Genomic DNA, 13,913 nt, shown 5'->3' with positions numbered 1-13,913 from the left:
TTTTGAGGTCACTGTTCGGTTCAATTTCGGTACAGTATGGGAACAAAATGCAAAAACGTTTGATTTGAACAATTTGTTTGAATATTTTACAAACGGGAAAATAAAATAAATGCAAAGTGCTGCTTGGTAATACTAATAAGTTAAATAAAATATTCTCAAAGAAGCAACAAATGTATGAAATATTATAAAAAATAAATTCCTTGTAAAGAGTAAACAAAACTTTTTAAAAAGTAAAGTGCAGTACTAACAGTTCCAGCATAAAGTTTTACTCAATCTTCATATTTTTGGCCAGAAAAAAAACAATTTGTCCACAAGCTGGGGGAGATTCTGTGCTGAAAGGTGAGAGTGAGGATCGAGGCATGATGACCGTAATTTTGCGAGGATTCACAATTGTTGGGCAATTGCTGTCAAGGCGGCTGCCCAAACTATAAAGCGCTGCGGGAAACACTGCCCCAATCAGGGACCAGTTCCCTCATGAATATTAAAGAGCCAAGCCACACTAAACCGAACGTCCCATATTGAAACAGTTCGGTTCGGTTCATGTACCGTTACACCCCTACACACCAGTGTACACAGACACAAAGGGTGAGGTGAGTTAAGTGCCCAAGGACACAGTGACAGCATTCACTGAGAGCGGGATTTGAACTACCAACTCATGGATCAGTGGATAAATGCACCACCAACTGAATTACTGAGGCACTGAAAATCTTCAATATTACTGACTTAAAGAGCCTGGATTTATTTATTTTTTAATTTTGCTATTAAAACTCAAAATTTTACCTCCTAATGAAGTGTTATACATCCTTTTTTCAGTACAACCTGTTATTTCACAATAGGCTGTTGTGGTTGTGTCATATGGCTGTAACAAAAGTTATAGGACCAGAAATACAAATGAAAAAACATTCTTTCATACAAAACACACAGCAAACATGTATAAACAACTTTTTGGACATAAAAATGTTTAATTTATGGCCTTAACTACAGAATTGCTAAATATCAAGTCAGTAAGTAAACTCAAAATATTCTTATTGCCTCAAAACAAAACAAAAAATGCGACTGCTCCATGACTTTCGTGGTGCTAGTCATGGAAAGAACTCGTGTCAGGTTCAGGACACAGAGCCACATCACTTAATGCATTTCATTTGGATTTGTACATTTTGAGTGAAATAAACCTCTCAAATAAAAATAGCAAGGGTAGACACGTAACTTGCCATTTATTTGAGAAATATCTGCACTTAGAGCGGCTTTTTCAATTGTTACAAACACAGGCGCTCAGAGCAGTTGACCATTTTGACTCACTACACTCTTTAGCAAAGTTTGGGCCGATCAAAATGGACGGAGTGCATGAGTTTGGCAGAAAACAAAGATCCTATTGGACACTCGTTTTCCCTACGTCATCATACAGCATATGACGTAAGATAATCCCAGAAATATGCTTGGAAAGCGAAAATAAAGTAAGTTTCTTTCTTTTATGGCTGGAAAGTTATTTGCGGGGTTACATAAAACATATACAATACCATCACAAGAGTCAGTTTTGCACATTATAGGACCTTTATTGTATGTACAGATCAGCTCAAGTAACAGTTATAATATTAGAAAAACTTTGACTACAGTAGAAAGTAGAATTGAATCCCAAAGTTACTTGAGTAATTGTCTGGCCGGGGCAGAGTTGATTTGAAATGGCAGGACAAACGAGAATGAAAGCGATTGGGAGGCAGAATACCATTTTGTCGACAAATCAAGCACTTTTATGCAAATTCTCCGAGCAATTTTTCAGACATTCACACATCTGTCATCTGAGGGAGAAAGGGGAGCGCTAAAGCCAGACAGTTACACCGAGACAGGCCTATATGTGATTTAGGCACAAATTATGAATATACAAATGAGGGAAGTGAGGACTGGGGACTGTTTCTCAGATTAAAATGAAAACCAAACTGAAATGACTTATTAAATAGATCACGGAATAGATAGAATAGATAAAAGGAACAGTGGAAGAAGTTGTAATAAAACATGCACTTTTATAAACAAAATATACATGAGTTTCTTAATCCTGTTATTCCTTATTATACGTGACATTTTGTGAACTTTTCTTTATTAAAAGATGTTAAACTGTTATGGCAATGTTCCTTTTAGTTTTAATCAATCCTGAAAGCAATGGACAGCCAACTGAAAGGAGAACTATTTTCTGAAAATGTAAGTTTACGTCACGTATTCGTAAAGATGTATACAACCCAGACTTTTGGCTCCATCGACTCTGGTTCCAGTTGACTTTACATTGAAAAACTGTCACTTCTCTCGTTCTTAAAACGTTGGCATTAACTCTTTCCCCCATGAAGACTACATTTGACGACCCCCCTTCTTTCCTTAATGACGTCTTTTGACACCTCCGCTGTATCACTAAAGACGTGATTTGACGACCATTACAAATGGCTCGGTTTTTCACATATAAACAGAGGCTGTGATAGGTGGGGGCCACTACAGCCCATACATACTAATATATGTATGGGTTGTTCCAAGTAGGTGTCCAAGGGGAAAAGAGTTAACTGTTCCAGAAGCGCAATTTGAGTGCATCTGTCCTCACCTGGATTTTTTTTTCTTAATTTTGCTATTAAAACTCTCCCTTTTATCCCCTAATGAAGTGTTGCACATCCTTTTTTCAGTACAACCTGTTACTTCACAGTCTGCTGCTGTAGTTGTGTCATATGGCTGTAATAAAAGCTGCAGGACCAGAAATCCAAATGAAAAAAATAACATAAAAAAAGGAAAAATTCAAACTTCCATACAAAAACCACTGCAAACATGTACAAACAACTTTTTGGACATAAAAATGCTTAATTTAGAGCCTTGGCAACAAAAGTGCAAAATATCAAGTCTATAAGGCTACATTCAGACTGCAGGGCTTAATGCTCAATTCGGATTTTTTTGTAAAATCCGATGTTTTTGCGAGGTCGTTCACATTTCCAATTAAATGCGACTTGTATATGATCTCCAGTGTGAACAGTAAACGGCCCAAAAGTGTCCCACATGTGACACTGGAGACACGACGACATCAACCGCAGCGAGCGTCTCTGTGTTTACAGAAGTTGTCCAAACATGGACGCAGCATTGAGCACCTGGAGATTTTAAAGTTCCTCTCGTACCGGAGCCAGAACATGAACAACTTACTTGTTTTGAGGAGGAGATTGAGAAGAAGAAGGATGAGGTTTTTGGCCGTGGTGTTTTGTGGGACAGCGGCAGTTGAAAGGAACATGTGGATGTGGAGATGGAGCCAAGAGTGGTGAGTGGTGATGTGCTTCACTTCAGTGACACGGAGTTCATTAACAATTTTCACCTACTTCAGCGCAGAATAGTGATGTTTGTGGCTTGTTGATGACGTGTAGGTCAGAAGAATGCACTTTGACCTTTCAGACTGAAGTCACATGTCAAAAGATCAGATATGTATCGGTTTCAGGACCACATTTCCAAGTGGCCTGGGTCGCATTTGAAAAAATCGGATCTGTGTCGTTCAGACTGTCAATAAAAGATCAGATACAGGTCACATAGTGGCCAAAAAATTGGATTTGGGTCACTTCAGGCTGCAGTCTGAACACAGCCTTAGTTAACTTAAAATCTCCTTATTGCCTCAAAACAAAAACAAAAAGTGCAGTGGCCCCATGACTTTCCTGGTGTCAGTCATGGAAACAGCCGGTGTATCACTTCCTGCATTTCCATGGTGTTTATGATGGGTCATGTTATGTTTACTGTATCTAACTGTTTTATGTTTATTGAATGCTAAGTTACATCATCTAGTGGTCGCTTTAGTTTATTCCTGTGATAATAATAGTAGAAGAAGAATGTTAGACAGGAAGTTGTTGTTCAGCCCTCACTCCTCCAAAATGGCTGCCCTTTGGTTCTGTTGAGTCTTTTTGGTGTTTGTTCAAGCATCGTCTGTGAGTATTACATGGTGAAACATGATTGTACACCTTTAATATTGTGTTTTGAGTTTGTAATGTATAGTTAGCACGTTTTTGGTACACCATTATTATGCAAATTAGTCCGCGATTCATATGCTAATTTCGCTATGCTAACCGTTATGCTAACTGCCTAAATTCATTGACTGTTACTTTAATTGTTGGTGCTTTTTGTAATTTGTCATTTATTTGGCACATATATTAATGGCTATTTTTGTATGTGTTTGCTGTTGTAGTTTCACGGGACAAAGAACCAGTAAATTTCACCAAAGCCAGCCGCTCTCTGTGAAGTTCTTCTGGGTCTACGTTTAACTGTTTGGATAGCTAGTGCAGCATCTAGCAAGGCCATTTACAGGTCATTTGCCATTTATTTGAGAAATACCTGCACTTAGAGGGACTTTTTCAATTGTTCCGAACACAGACATTCAGAGCAGTCAACCATTTGACTCACTACGCTCTTTGGAAAAGTTTGGGCCAATCAAAATGGACGGAGCGGAAAACAAAGATCCTTTTGGACACTCGTTTTCCCTACGTCATGAAGCAGCGTGTGTAGGATAATGCCGGAAATATGCTCGGAAAGCCACAAGTCTCAGCTTTTTAAGGGGGAAAAGGTAAGTTTCTTTTATCTTTTATGGTCTTTTATGTTATGCACAGTTACATAAAACTTATTTTAAAACGATACCGTTGGTCTGGAAGGCTCTCTACCTGATATTGGTGATTTTTATTTTTAAGGAAGGAGACTAAACACAGACGTGAGCGTTGAGCGCCTGGAGATTTTAAAGCTGCTGTCGTAATCATATTTTCAACCCTAAACATGCACAGAACGCTAATCTTCAGACTACGTAATCCTGACCAAACCCAGCCAAACATCTGGTGACCTGGTTAGGGTTAACCCTAACCCTAACCCTCGACAAAATTGACCAAATGCAAAAGACAACTCTCCCTAAAGACGACTATAAAATCATAAAATATTAACATGACTATCTCATCGAAGTCCAAATCTCATATAAAAGATGGAGTGTAGACTTAAAACTTGAGACAAAAATGAACTTCAAACCGAATAACTCCACAGAGAAATCACCGTTATCCTTATTCTTTGTTTTTAAACCCGTCCAAACAGTTTAAGCTTCTTTAAGATCAAAACAACACAGCCTGGATTTAAAGCAGAAACTACAATCGCTCTAATCCCTGTTCATTTGTGAATATTTTATGTCGACTGTGCAAAGACACATTTTCTCTCACTCCACAATTAAAGCAAAAAAGTGAAGTGCGTTTATTGAGGTCAGTTTAGCTGTATCTGAGTTTTCTAACCCTCACAAGTGCAATATGAGGTAGAGAAAAATGGATTTGACGTTTAAAGCTGCACTGTGTAACATTTTTGAGAGGACTTCACCACCTGCTGCTGCTGTTACACATCAGGTCTACGGAGAGGCAAGTCCATTCACTGTAAGAATGCGTGTTTTAACGGTGTATGTTTGAGCAATAAAACCATAGTGAATGAATGCGAAATAGATAAGTTTAACCCCATATTGAGGAATAAGGAAGTGTGCAGTTAGCATGCTAGTTGGTAGATTTACTATGGTGGTAAAACTCCACTCTGGCCTCTCCACTGAACATTGTTGAAAATGAACTACTGTATTTTTTGGACTATAGGCGAGTTTCATTGTTGACAAAAGCGCGCGTTGCATGCTGGGAATTATTTCGGTCGGCGGGAAGAAACACTAATTCAACATGATGGACGGAGCGAGAAAGCACGTAAAGGGTATTGATCCCGGTTATTTATCCACTCTAACGGCAGAGGACCCAAGACCATTTGACCAGAAATTGGTCATAAGCATCAATGGACGCCACATCACCCTTTTCAACCCCGACAAAAGGTGGACCAAACCACATTTTTGGTCAGAATCTCCAACTACCTGGTCAAATATTCACCTCGGTGATATCCACAATGACTTGGTGGAAACTCCTGGGCCATTCACAGCAGAAAAGATGAAAACCTCCAAGAGTCTCGTTGCGTCGCTGAACTTGTTGAAGTCCACGGTTTGTTAGGATCTTCTACGTTTGCTCTGCGGATGTTTGAAAGCCGTTTACCGCTAGTGGTTCTTTTCACTCAGAATATTCTTCCGTGCTTCTATTTGTGCATCCGATAATGCAGCAGGAATTTACCATTATCGAGGATAAATACGCGAGGTAACGCACTGTGTTTGACCGCTATCCTGTTTCTTGCCTCCGACTAAAATATTTCCCAGCATGCAACGCGGGCTTTTAATAACAATGACGTCAGCTGAAACTCGCCTATTCATTAACCATTTTTTGGCTGGTTCGACTCGTACTCCGGAGCGACTCATGGTCCAAAAAATATGGTAGTTCTGCACCTTTAATGTTACATATAAACTGCTTTCCTACCAGATTAGATCAGACTTGTTTTGTTATTTCCTTTTTGTTATGTCATTTCTATTTTGTATCTGGGATTTCACGCTGGTTCCATATTCATTATTCCGTTTGATTACAACACGTATGAGAGAAATCCACCCCCTCCTCTTACCTCATAAACTTTCGTAATCCTTTTCAGACGACAAAAGCAAAACCCCTCGGCTTTGTGAGACTTGCGTTGTGTAAAAAGGTGATGAGCGAGGACAGACACTGGATATTTGAGGCAGATTTGTGGAGCTAAACGACCACGTCCCGCTGCCAGGGAAATGCTTGGCGTGGAGCTGAGCGAGGCCTTATGGGAATTTGCACAGCGGTAATGAGTTTGAGTGGAGCTGTACTATTAAACCCCTACGAGCGCGCCGTGTCCATCTGAGAGCGTTTAGCAGCTACACAGACACTGAGACGAGCGAAGCCACTGAGACGCTCAATGTATTTGTGAACTGAATATGATTAGTGTCACATTTTGATTGATTTGACATTTATTATTTTATTTATTAACATTAATCTCGGTCATTACTAATCTGGGGAATTCATTTATATGACTTTGCACTTATTATATTACGTTTGGGTACATTACATTTACTTTTGTGCATAATAATATTGTTTCAGTAAAGCACAGTGAACAAGTTGTCGAATAAAGACGAGCTGTGCACTGTTCTGCCCTGTTGGCACTGTTGGGCAAGTTACTTTAAAACTGTAATGCGTTATTTATTACTTATTACTGTCATTTCAAAGTAATTCGTTACATTACAATATTACTGCATTTAAAATGTAAGGCATTACATTACTATTGCATTACTTTAAGTTACTCTCACCAAAATAACTGCGAAAAAGCTGAACTTTTGAGCCGTATATAGACTGAACCAGGACTAAACAAGGTCTAAACCAGGACTAAACCAGAGCTGAACCAGGACTAAACCAGGACTATAACAGGACTAACCTCAGACTGATTCCAGGACTGAAGAGGAGGACTAAACCAGAACTGAACTAGGACTAAAACAGGACTCACTGCAGGGCTTGACATTAAGCATTTACAAGTACTTGACCGGGCAAGTGGCTATAATTTTTTACTTGTCCGACACCCAGACTTACTTGCCCGGAAAAACAAAATGGTGCTCAGTTAATTATATATTTTTAAATATGTGCACAGGCTAGTGTCGTAGTACTCTAGACCTTTTTTAGGGCCTGGCTCAGCACAACATGCTCCTGGGGCAGATCTGTGTCGATTGATTGATTGATAGCATTTATATAGCGTCTTTCAAGATACCCAAAGCGCTTTACAGTTCATTATTCATTCACTCCACACTCACTGGTGGTAAACTACTACTGTAGCCACAGCTGCCCTGGGGCAGACTGACGGAAGCGAGGCTGCCAATCTGAGCCATCAGCCCTTCCGACCACCACCATCACTCACACTCACACCTCTTTCATACTAGGCAATGCAGGTGAAGTGTCTTGCCTAAGGACACAACGACCCACTGTGGCACCTGGAATTCCTAGCGGTCTCCCATTCAAGAACTACTTAGGCCCAGCCTGCTTAGCTTCTGAGATCTGACGGGATCAGGCTTTTACAAGCCGGTATGGCCACAGTGTCGTGTGAAAAAGCCCATGTCCAGAAATACTGTTAATTAGTGCTTTAAAATTTGCTTTTGAAATCCTCGCGTTTGCCCTGGTCAGCCTGTACAGAAGGTGAATACAAGTCTGTTCAGCTGTTAGGGCCTGGCTTGACTGCATGCACATTTCGCTCTATGCGAGCGTAAAAACTGCAACTTTTGGACGTTTAACTTTTAGAATGCATGGAAAGTGAATGAGGACGGCTTCACTGCAGGTGCTAGACGCACAAATGGAGCAACATGTCCTGCATGCGTAGATTTCAGAAAATAGGATCCATCCTATTTTTTGACGCTCTACGCGTATCCCCATCAAAATACACAGAGCATGAATCTTTGGTTGTATTTGTGCCTTTACCGTCAGGACAACGTGCTCCTGGGCAGATCTGTGTCATGTAAAAGAGCCCAGGTCCAGAAAGACTGTTAATAAGAGCTTTAAAAATTTACTTTTTTAAATCGTGGCTTTTGCCGTGGTCAGCCTGTACAGAAGGTAAATACAAGTGTGTTCAGCTGTTAGTTTAACTGTAGACCTGATACAAGCGGCTAAACGCGCCCAGTCAAATTTGATCGTCTTTCTCATTGAGAAACAGAGTCAGAGCTGCGCGTGTACTTCCTGCTGCAAGCTGCCGATAGAAGCCTTTGAGTTGACGCACGGCTGTGGTTTCGCGAGGTTACACGGGTTATTGGGTCTCGTCTCGGACTCGACCACGTTTGGACTCGGTCTTGTGTCGGACTCGAGGTCTGACTTTAGACAGGTGCGATCATATTTCATTACGGCCACTGCTCTCGGCAATAAACTTGTACCGGTGTGCGGGGCGTGCGGGGTGTCTCGCTGCAGCCTGTGCATTTGTGTGGAGCGCCCCCAGCGCCTGTGCCTTGTCCGCAACAGCGTGTACCCTCTCGTACCAGCATGTATCACAGGGCAGGTTAAACTTTTTAAAACATTCTACCTGCCCATCTGCCCTCACGTCATCTGCCTCTTCTTTTCGCGCTCTCGCTCCTCCCTGCATATAGCGCAAACGCCAAATGCCCACAGATTAGAAAAATAATACTAAAACGAATCCAAATTTATGTTACATTGTTGGCACAAGCAGCACTACTGCTACATGTGGTTGAAGGTTGCCTAATAAAAGTGCTCAAAATGCATCTATGTTTGTCACGACATGCGTTTGGTAAATGTGGTAAATCCCACTGCAAAACAGCAAGTGAATGTAACTCCAGTTAGAAACTTGACAAAACGGGTTTTAAAAATCCTACCCACTTTATTCACTTTGAAGCAGTTTTGTGTAAATACCAATGGAAGTTTTCTTAAAGAAAGGGTTCTCAAACTGTGGGTGAGAGTCTAAAAAGGGCAGTGTTCAGTGCAGTACAGTTTGCTTGTCTTAATTTAATCTTAATTATTACATTTATCAGATAAAATGGAGATAGATTTCTAAAAATATTGATATATATGTGCCAAATAACTGTAAAATCCAATAAATGTCAAAATGACAATGATGGTCATGATTTGGTTCGATTGGGCCGTGGTCTTGGTCTCGACCCTCAGAGGTCTTGGTCTTGTCCTGGTTTCAGGACCCTGAGGTCTCGGACAGGTCTTGGCCTCAATTAATGTAGTCTTGACTAGAACTCTAGCACAGGCATATAAAAACTTTTTTTTCATATGAATACCAACATAACATGACCACAATGACTAAATGGTTTGAGAGAGTGGGACAGAATCTCAAATATATAAAACAAGTTTAAATCATTTCATACTACACTCCACAGTGTAAATATGGAGGGAAAAAAATAAGCATAAATGAAAAAGTGTGTCCAAATTTGTATGTATATGAGATGAAAATGATTATCATTGGTCTTCTCATTAAATTGTTCTCTCTTGTATCCACTCAGAGATCTAAGAGTGCCTCAACGTGTCTCAGGTTGTCAGACCCATATGGGCAGGTGACAATTAGAACTAATGTGATTATAGATAAATATGACAGAACATCTATAGTCCTGGTTGCTGTCATCTGGGACCAATGCTGGGACCAATGAGCAAGTTAATCTGAAACTGTGATACATATTGCCTTTTGCACTGTAACATTTTGTAATGCAGTATTGTCCCCCATATGTAATGGGGTTACACTACTTTGCATTACTTCTGATTTACTTTCTGTATGTTTAAAGTAAATTTTGGCTTCATGAGATTCACAAATATATAGCTTTATAAATCCGTGTATCATTCGTTCATTCGTTTTTCAATATAAAACCAAAAATAAGAAAACGAAAAAACAACAGTTTTCTTCGCTATTTGTCTCCAAAACCAAAATGAAAAAACGGATAACGATTCGTTTTTTCAGTTTTCGATTTGTGTTTAAATGAAGAATGGAAAAAACGGATAACGGCCGTTTCCCGTTTACGTGACTTCCGTGACTGCGATGCCGAACTTTTGCCCCGCATACGGACTGAACCAGGACTGATCCAGGTCCGAGACCAGAGCGAGACCAGAGCGGGACTGAGACCGGGACCAGACCGGGACCACACCAGGACCAGGGTGGACTCCGAGCTTTGACTCCGGGCCTCCATGGGGTCCGAGCCTCAGCTTCGAGCTCCGGTCCTGCCTTGGGCTCTGAGCCTCCTGTCTGGTCCCGGTCTGGTCCTGGTCTTGTCTCGGTCTCGTCTCAGGCCCGCTCTGGTCCCTGTCTGTCCAGTCTCAGTAGCGCTCTGGTCCCGGTCTGGTCCCGGACCTGGTCCATTTGAACCAAAAGCTCTTAGTTCGATTCATTTTCATTGGTGTGAATGCGTCAGTCGGAGGCTTTGCACCAGCCGCGGTTCTTGAGCGTGGAGGACCAGAGCAGCTCTGTCCCGGTCTCAGTCCTGCTCTGGTCTCGGTCTGGTCTCGGACCTGGATCCGTCCTGATTCAGTCCGTATGGCGGTGAGACTGGACCAGACCGGGACCAGACGGGCCTGAGACCGAGACCAAGACAAGACCAGGACCAGACCGGAGACTCAGAGCCCACGGCAGGGCCGGAGCTCGAAGCTGAGGCTCGGATCCCGTGGAAGCTCGGAGTCAAAGCTCGGAGTTCGCCCTGGTCCTGGTGTGGTCCCGGTCTGGTCCCGGTCTCAGTCCCGCTCTGGTCTCGGTCTGGTCTCGGACTTGGATCAGTCCCGGTTCAGTCCGTATGCGGTGCAAAAGTCCGACATCGCAGTCACGGAAGTCACGTAAACGGGAAACGGCCGTTATCCGTTTTTTCCATTCTTCATTTAACACAAAATCGAAAACTGAAAAAACGAATCGTTATCCGTTTTTTCATTTTGTTTGGAGAAAATAACGAAGAAAACTGTTTTTTTTCATTTTCTTATTTTTGGTTTTATATTGAAAAACGAATGACGAATGATACACGGATTCTTATAAGTCCTTCCCTTGGACCCTCGCCCACAGGTTAAGAACCGACTTTCACTTGCCATTTCACATTCCAAATATTTTAGTGCAGTATACCATAGAACTGGACTTGCACGAGCCTATAGTCTGCGCAGATAGCGTTGGGTATCGAAACTCAGTTTCAAGTAGGCATCGACCGAAAAGGCCCGGTAAGTACTGGTAAGTACTAAAAAACTGGTATTAAAAAAAACAAAAGTTCGCTCGGTGCCCACTTTCGGTCCCTTTCATTAAATGCCCGCGTCAATAAGCCAAACACACACTTTAATTTCACTTCAATTTATCGGTAGTGCAGGTGTTCACGCGTCAGTACTGCGCTCTGCGCAAATGTACTGCACAAACAGCGCTCATGTTTAACATGTTGAGCATGTCCTACATGTGTCCAAACTAAGTGCAGTTTGTCTCTTACCGGTAAAACAGAAGAGCTGAAGAAACAAGGTGCAGCGTGAAACTTGTATCCACCCGAAAACACCCAGTCTCCAGTGCGGGGCGTTTATAGTGTCTCAAAGCAAAGTGCGTAATAATAAATCCACATCCAGTCACAGCCTGCAGTGTCCGCGTCAAATTTAAGCCAAACATAATATGAACCAAAACTCCGCAAAAACCCTGCTCCTCGTTGGTAAATATATCCAGCGTGGAGCGCGTGTGCGTAAAGATGTATCCAAACGAATCTGCCTAAAGTTCTCCATAATTCTCCTCCGTCCTCCTCCCAGTAGCAAAAGCGTAAGCCTGCTTAGGCTGCTCCCCCCGCGACCCGGCCCCGGATAAGCGGACGAAAATGGATGGATGGATGGATAGTTTTTGGTTTGTTTTACTAAATTATTATGATACAGCTCTACATTTTTGTTGTTTCGATTCTCTCAGAGTTTCAGGAGAGGTTCGACTTTGTGTGTGATTTAGTTTTTTTCAATAACTACATTTAGAAATGATGAAATGTTGATATATTTTAAAATATTTATAATAGTTTATTTATTTTGTAGTCACAAATATAAAACACGTTGTAATACGTTGTTAAACCAGGTTTAAACCAGGTCTGAAAACCCGATCTAAACCTGATCTCACCCAGGTCTAACCCAGGTCTAAACTGGGGTTTCATCTAGTTTGTCCCATCTTCCTCCTCCTTCGTCTCCTCTTCCTCTCCTCTCGCGCTCTCGTCTCGTCTTCTTCTTCTTCGTCGTGGAGTTCGTATTTGTCCTTCAGTGGTGTGAGAAGTTGGTTTCTCCTCTGCTCCTCTGCTAACGTCTTCGTGGAGCTCTCCAGCTCGGCCGTGGGCTTTCTGCAGCTCTTCACGCATCTGCTGGATTTTGCTCTTGCAGATGTGTTTTCTCCTGTTTGATCTTTTCATGTTCATCAAAGAGAATCTCCATCTCCTCCGACAGTTCTGTGTTCCTCTGTCGTTGTCTCTCTGTCTCTCTACGCTCCTCCGATAACCTGTTCTCCACACTTTTCAGATCTTCGGACATGCGCTTCTTATAAGATTTCAAAATAAATTCCCGAGGGCCTGAGGAACCGACTACTGTCCTCAACGTTTCGAGCTCCTCCTTCAAATTCAGCTTTTCTTGGTTGAGCTCGGTGACAGCTTTGAGGAGCTCTGAATGGGAGTCTTTCAGCTGAGCATGTTGTTGACGTTCCTCCTTCAGATCTCGTAGGTGTGGGCAGACTTCACCTTCTGCTTCATCACACCTCATCTGAACTTTCTCCAGCGACTCCAGCTGCAAGCAGATCCTCTTGGTCTGTTCTTCTAAGTGTAAGTTGAGCATGTCTGGAAACATTTGGGTCACCTCCTGTAGCTTCTGGTTCGTAACCGAGGACTTTTCGTTTTGGATCGTCTCAAGCAGTTCCTGGTTCTGATTGTTTAAGTTTTGGATCGTCTCGATTTGTTGCTGGTTCTGATTTTGTAAGTTTTGGATCGTCTTGTTTTTTTGCTGGTTCTGATTGTTTAAGTTTTGGATCGTCTCAAGCAGTTCCTGGTTCTGATTGTTTAAGTTTGGATCGTCGTTCTGATTTTGTAAGTTTTGGATCGTCTTGTTTTGTTGCTGGTTCTGATTTTGTAAGTTTTGGATCGTCTCGTTTTGTTGCTGTTCTGATTTTGTAAGTTTTGGATCGTCTCGTTTTTTGGCTGGTTCTGATTGTTTAAGTTTTGGATCGTCTCGTTTTGTTGCTGGTTCTGATTGTTTAAGTTTCGGATCGTCTCAAGCAGTTCCTGGTTCTGATTTTGTAAGTTTTGGATCGTCTCGTTTTTTTGCTGGTTCTGATTTTTAAAGTTTTGGATCCTCTCGTTTTGTTGCTGGTTCTGATTGTTTAAGTTTTGGATCCTCTCGTTTTGTTGCTGGTTCTGACTGTTTAAGTTTCGGATCCTCTCGTACAGTACCTGATTGTTTAAGTTTCGCATCCTCTCGTACAGTACCTGGTTCTCAGCCTCTAAGATTGGGTGCTTGACCTTAGGTCGGGATTTTCTAAAAAAACACCAGGGCATTTTTTCAGTTTAAATATGCAGTAGA

The 13,913-nt window shown here is 41.7% G+C and overlaps 1 pseudogene; it reads right to left on the bottom strand.

Moving 5' to 3' along the window:
- Positions 1-7,858: 7,858 nt before the first annotated feature.
- LOC129411659 (5S ribosomal RNA) lies at positions 7,859-7,975 on the bottom strand (annotated as a pseudogene).
- Positions 7,976-13,913: the final 5,938 nt, after the last annotated feature.

Source organism: Boleophthalmus pectinirostris, unplaced genomic scaffold, assembly GCF_026225935.1.
Source record: "Boleophthalmus pectinirostris isolate CB_2022bp ecotype Guang Dong unplaced genomic scaffold, ASM2622593v1 HiC_scaffold_5, whole genome shotgun sequence".
In the NCBI taxonomy this organism is placed as follows: Eukaryota; Metazoa; Chordata; class Actinopteri; order Gobiiformes; family Gobiidae; genus Boleophthalmus; species Boleophthalmus pectinirostris.
This window is presented reverse-complemented; position numbering and strand designations above follow the sequence as displayed.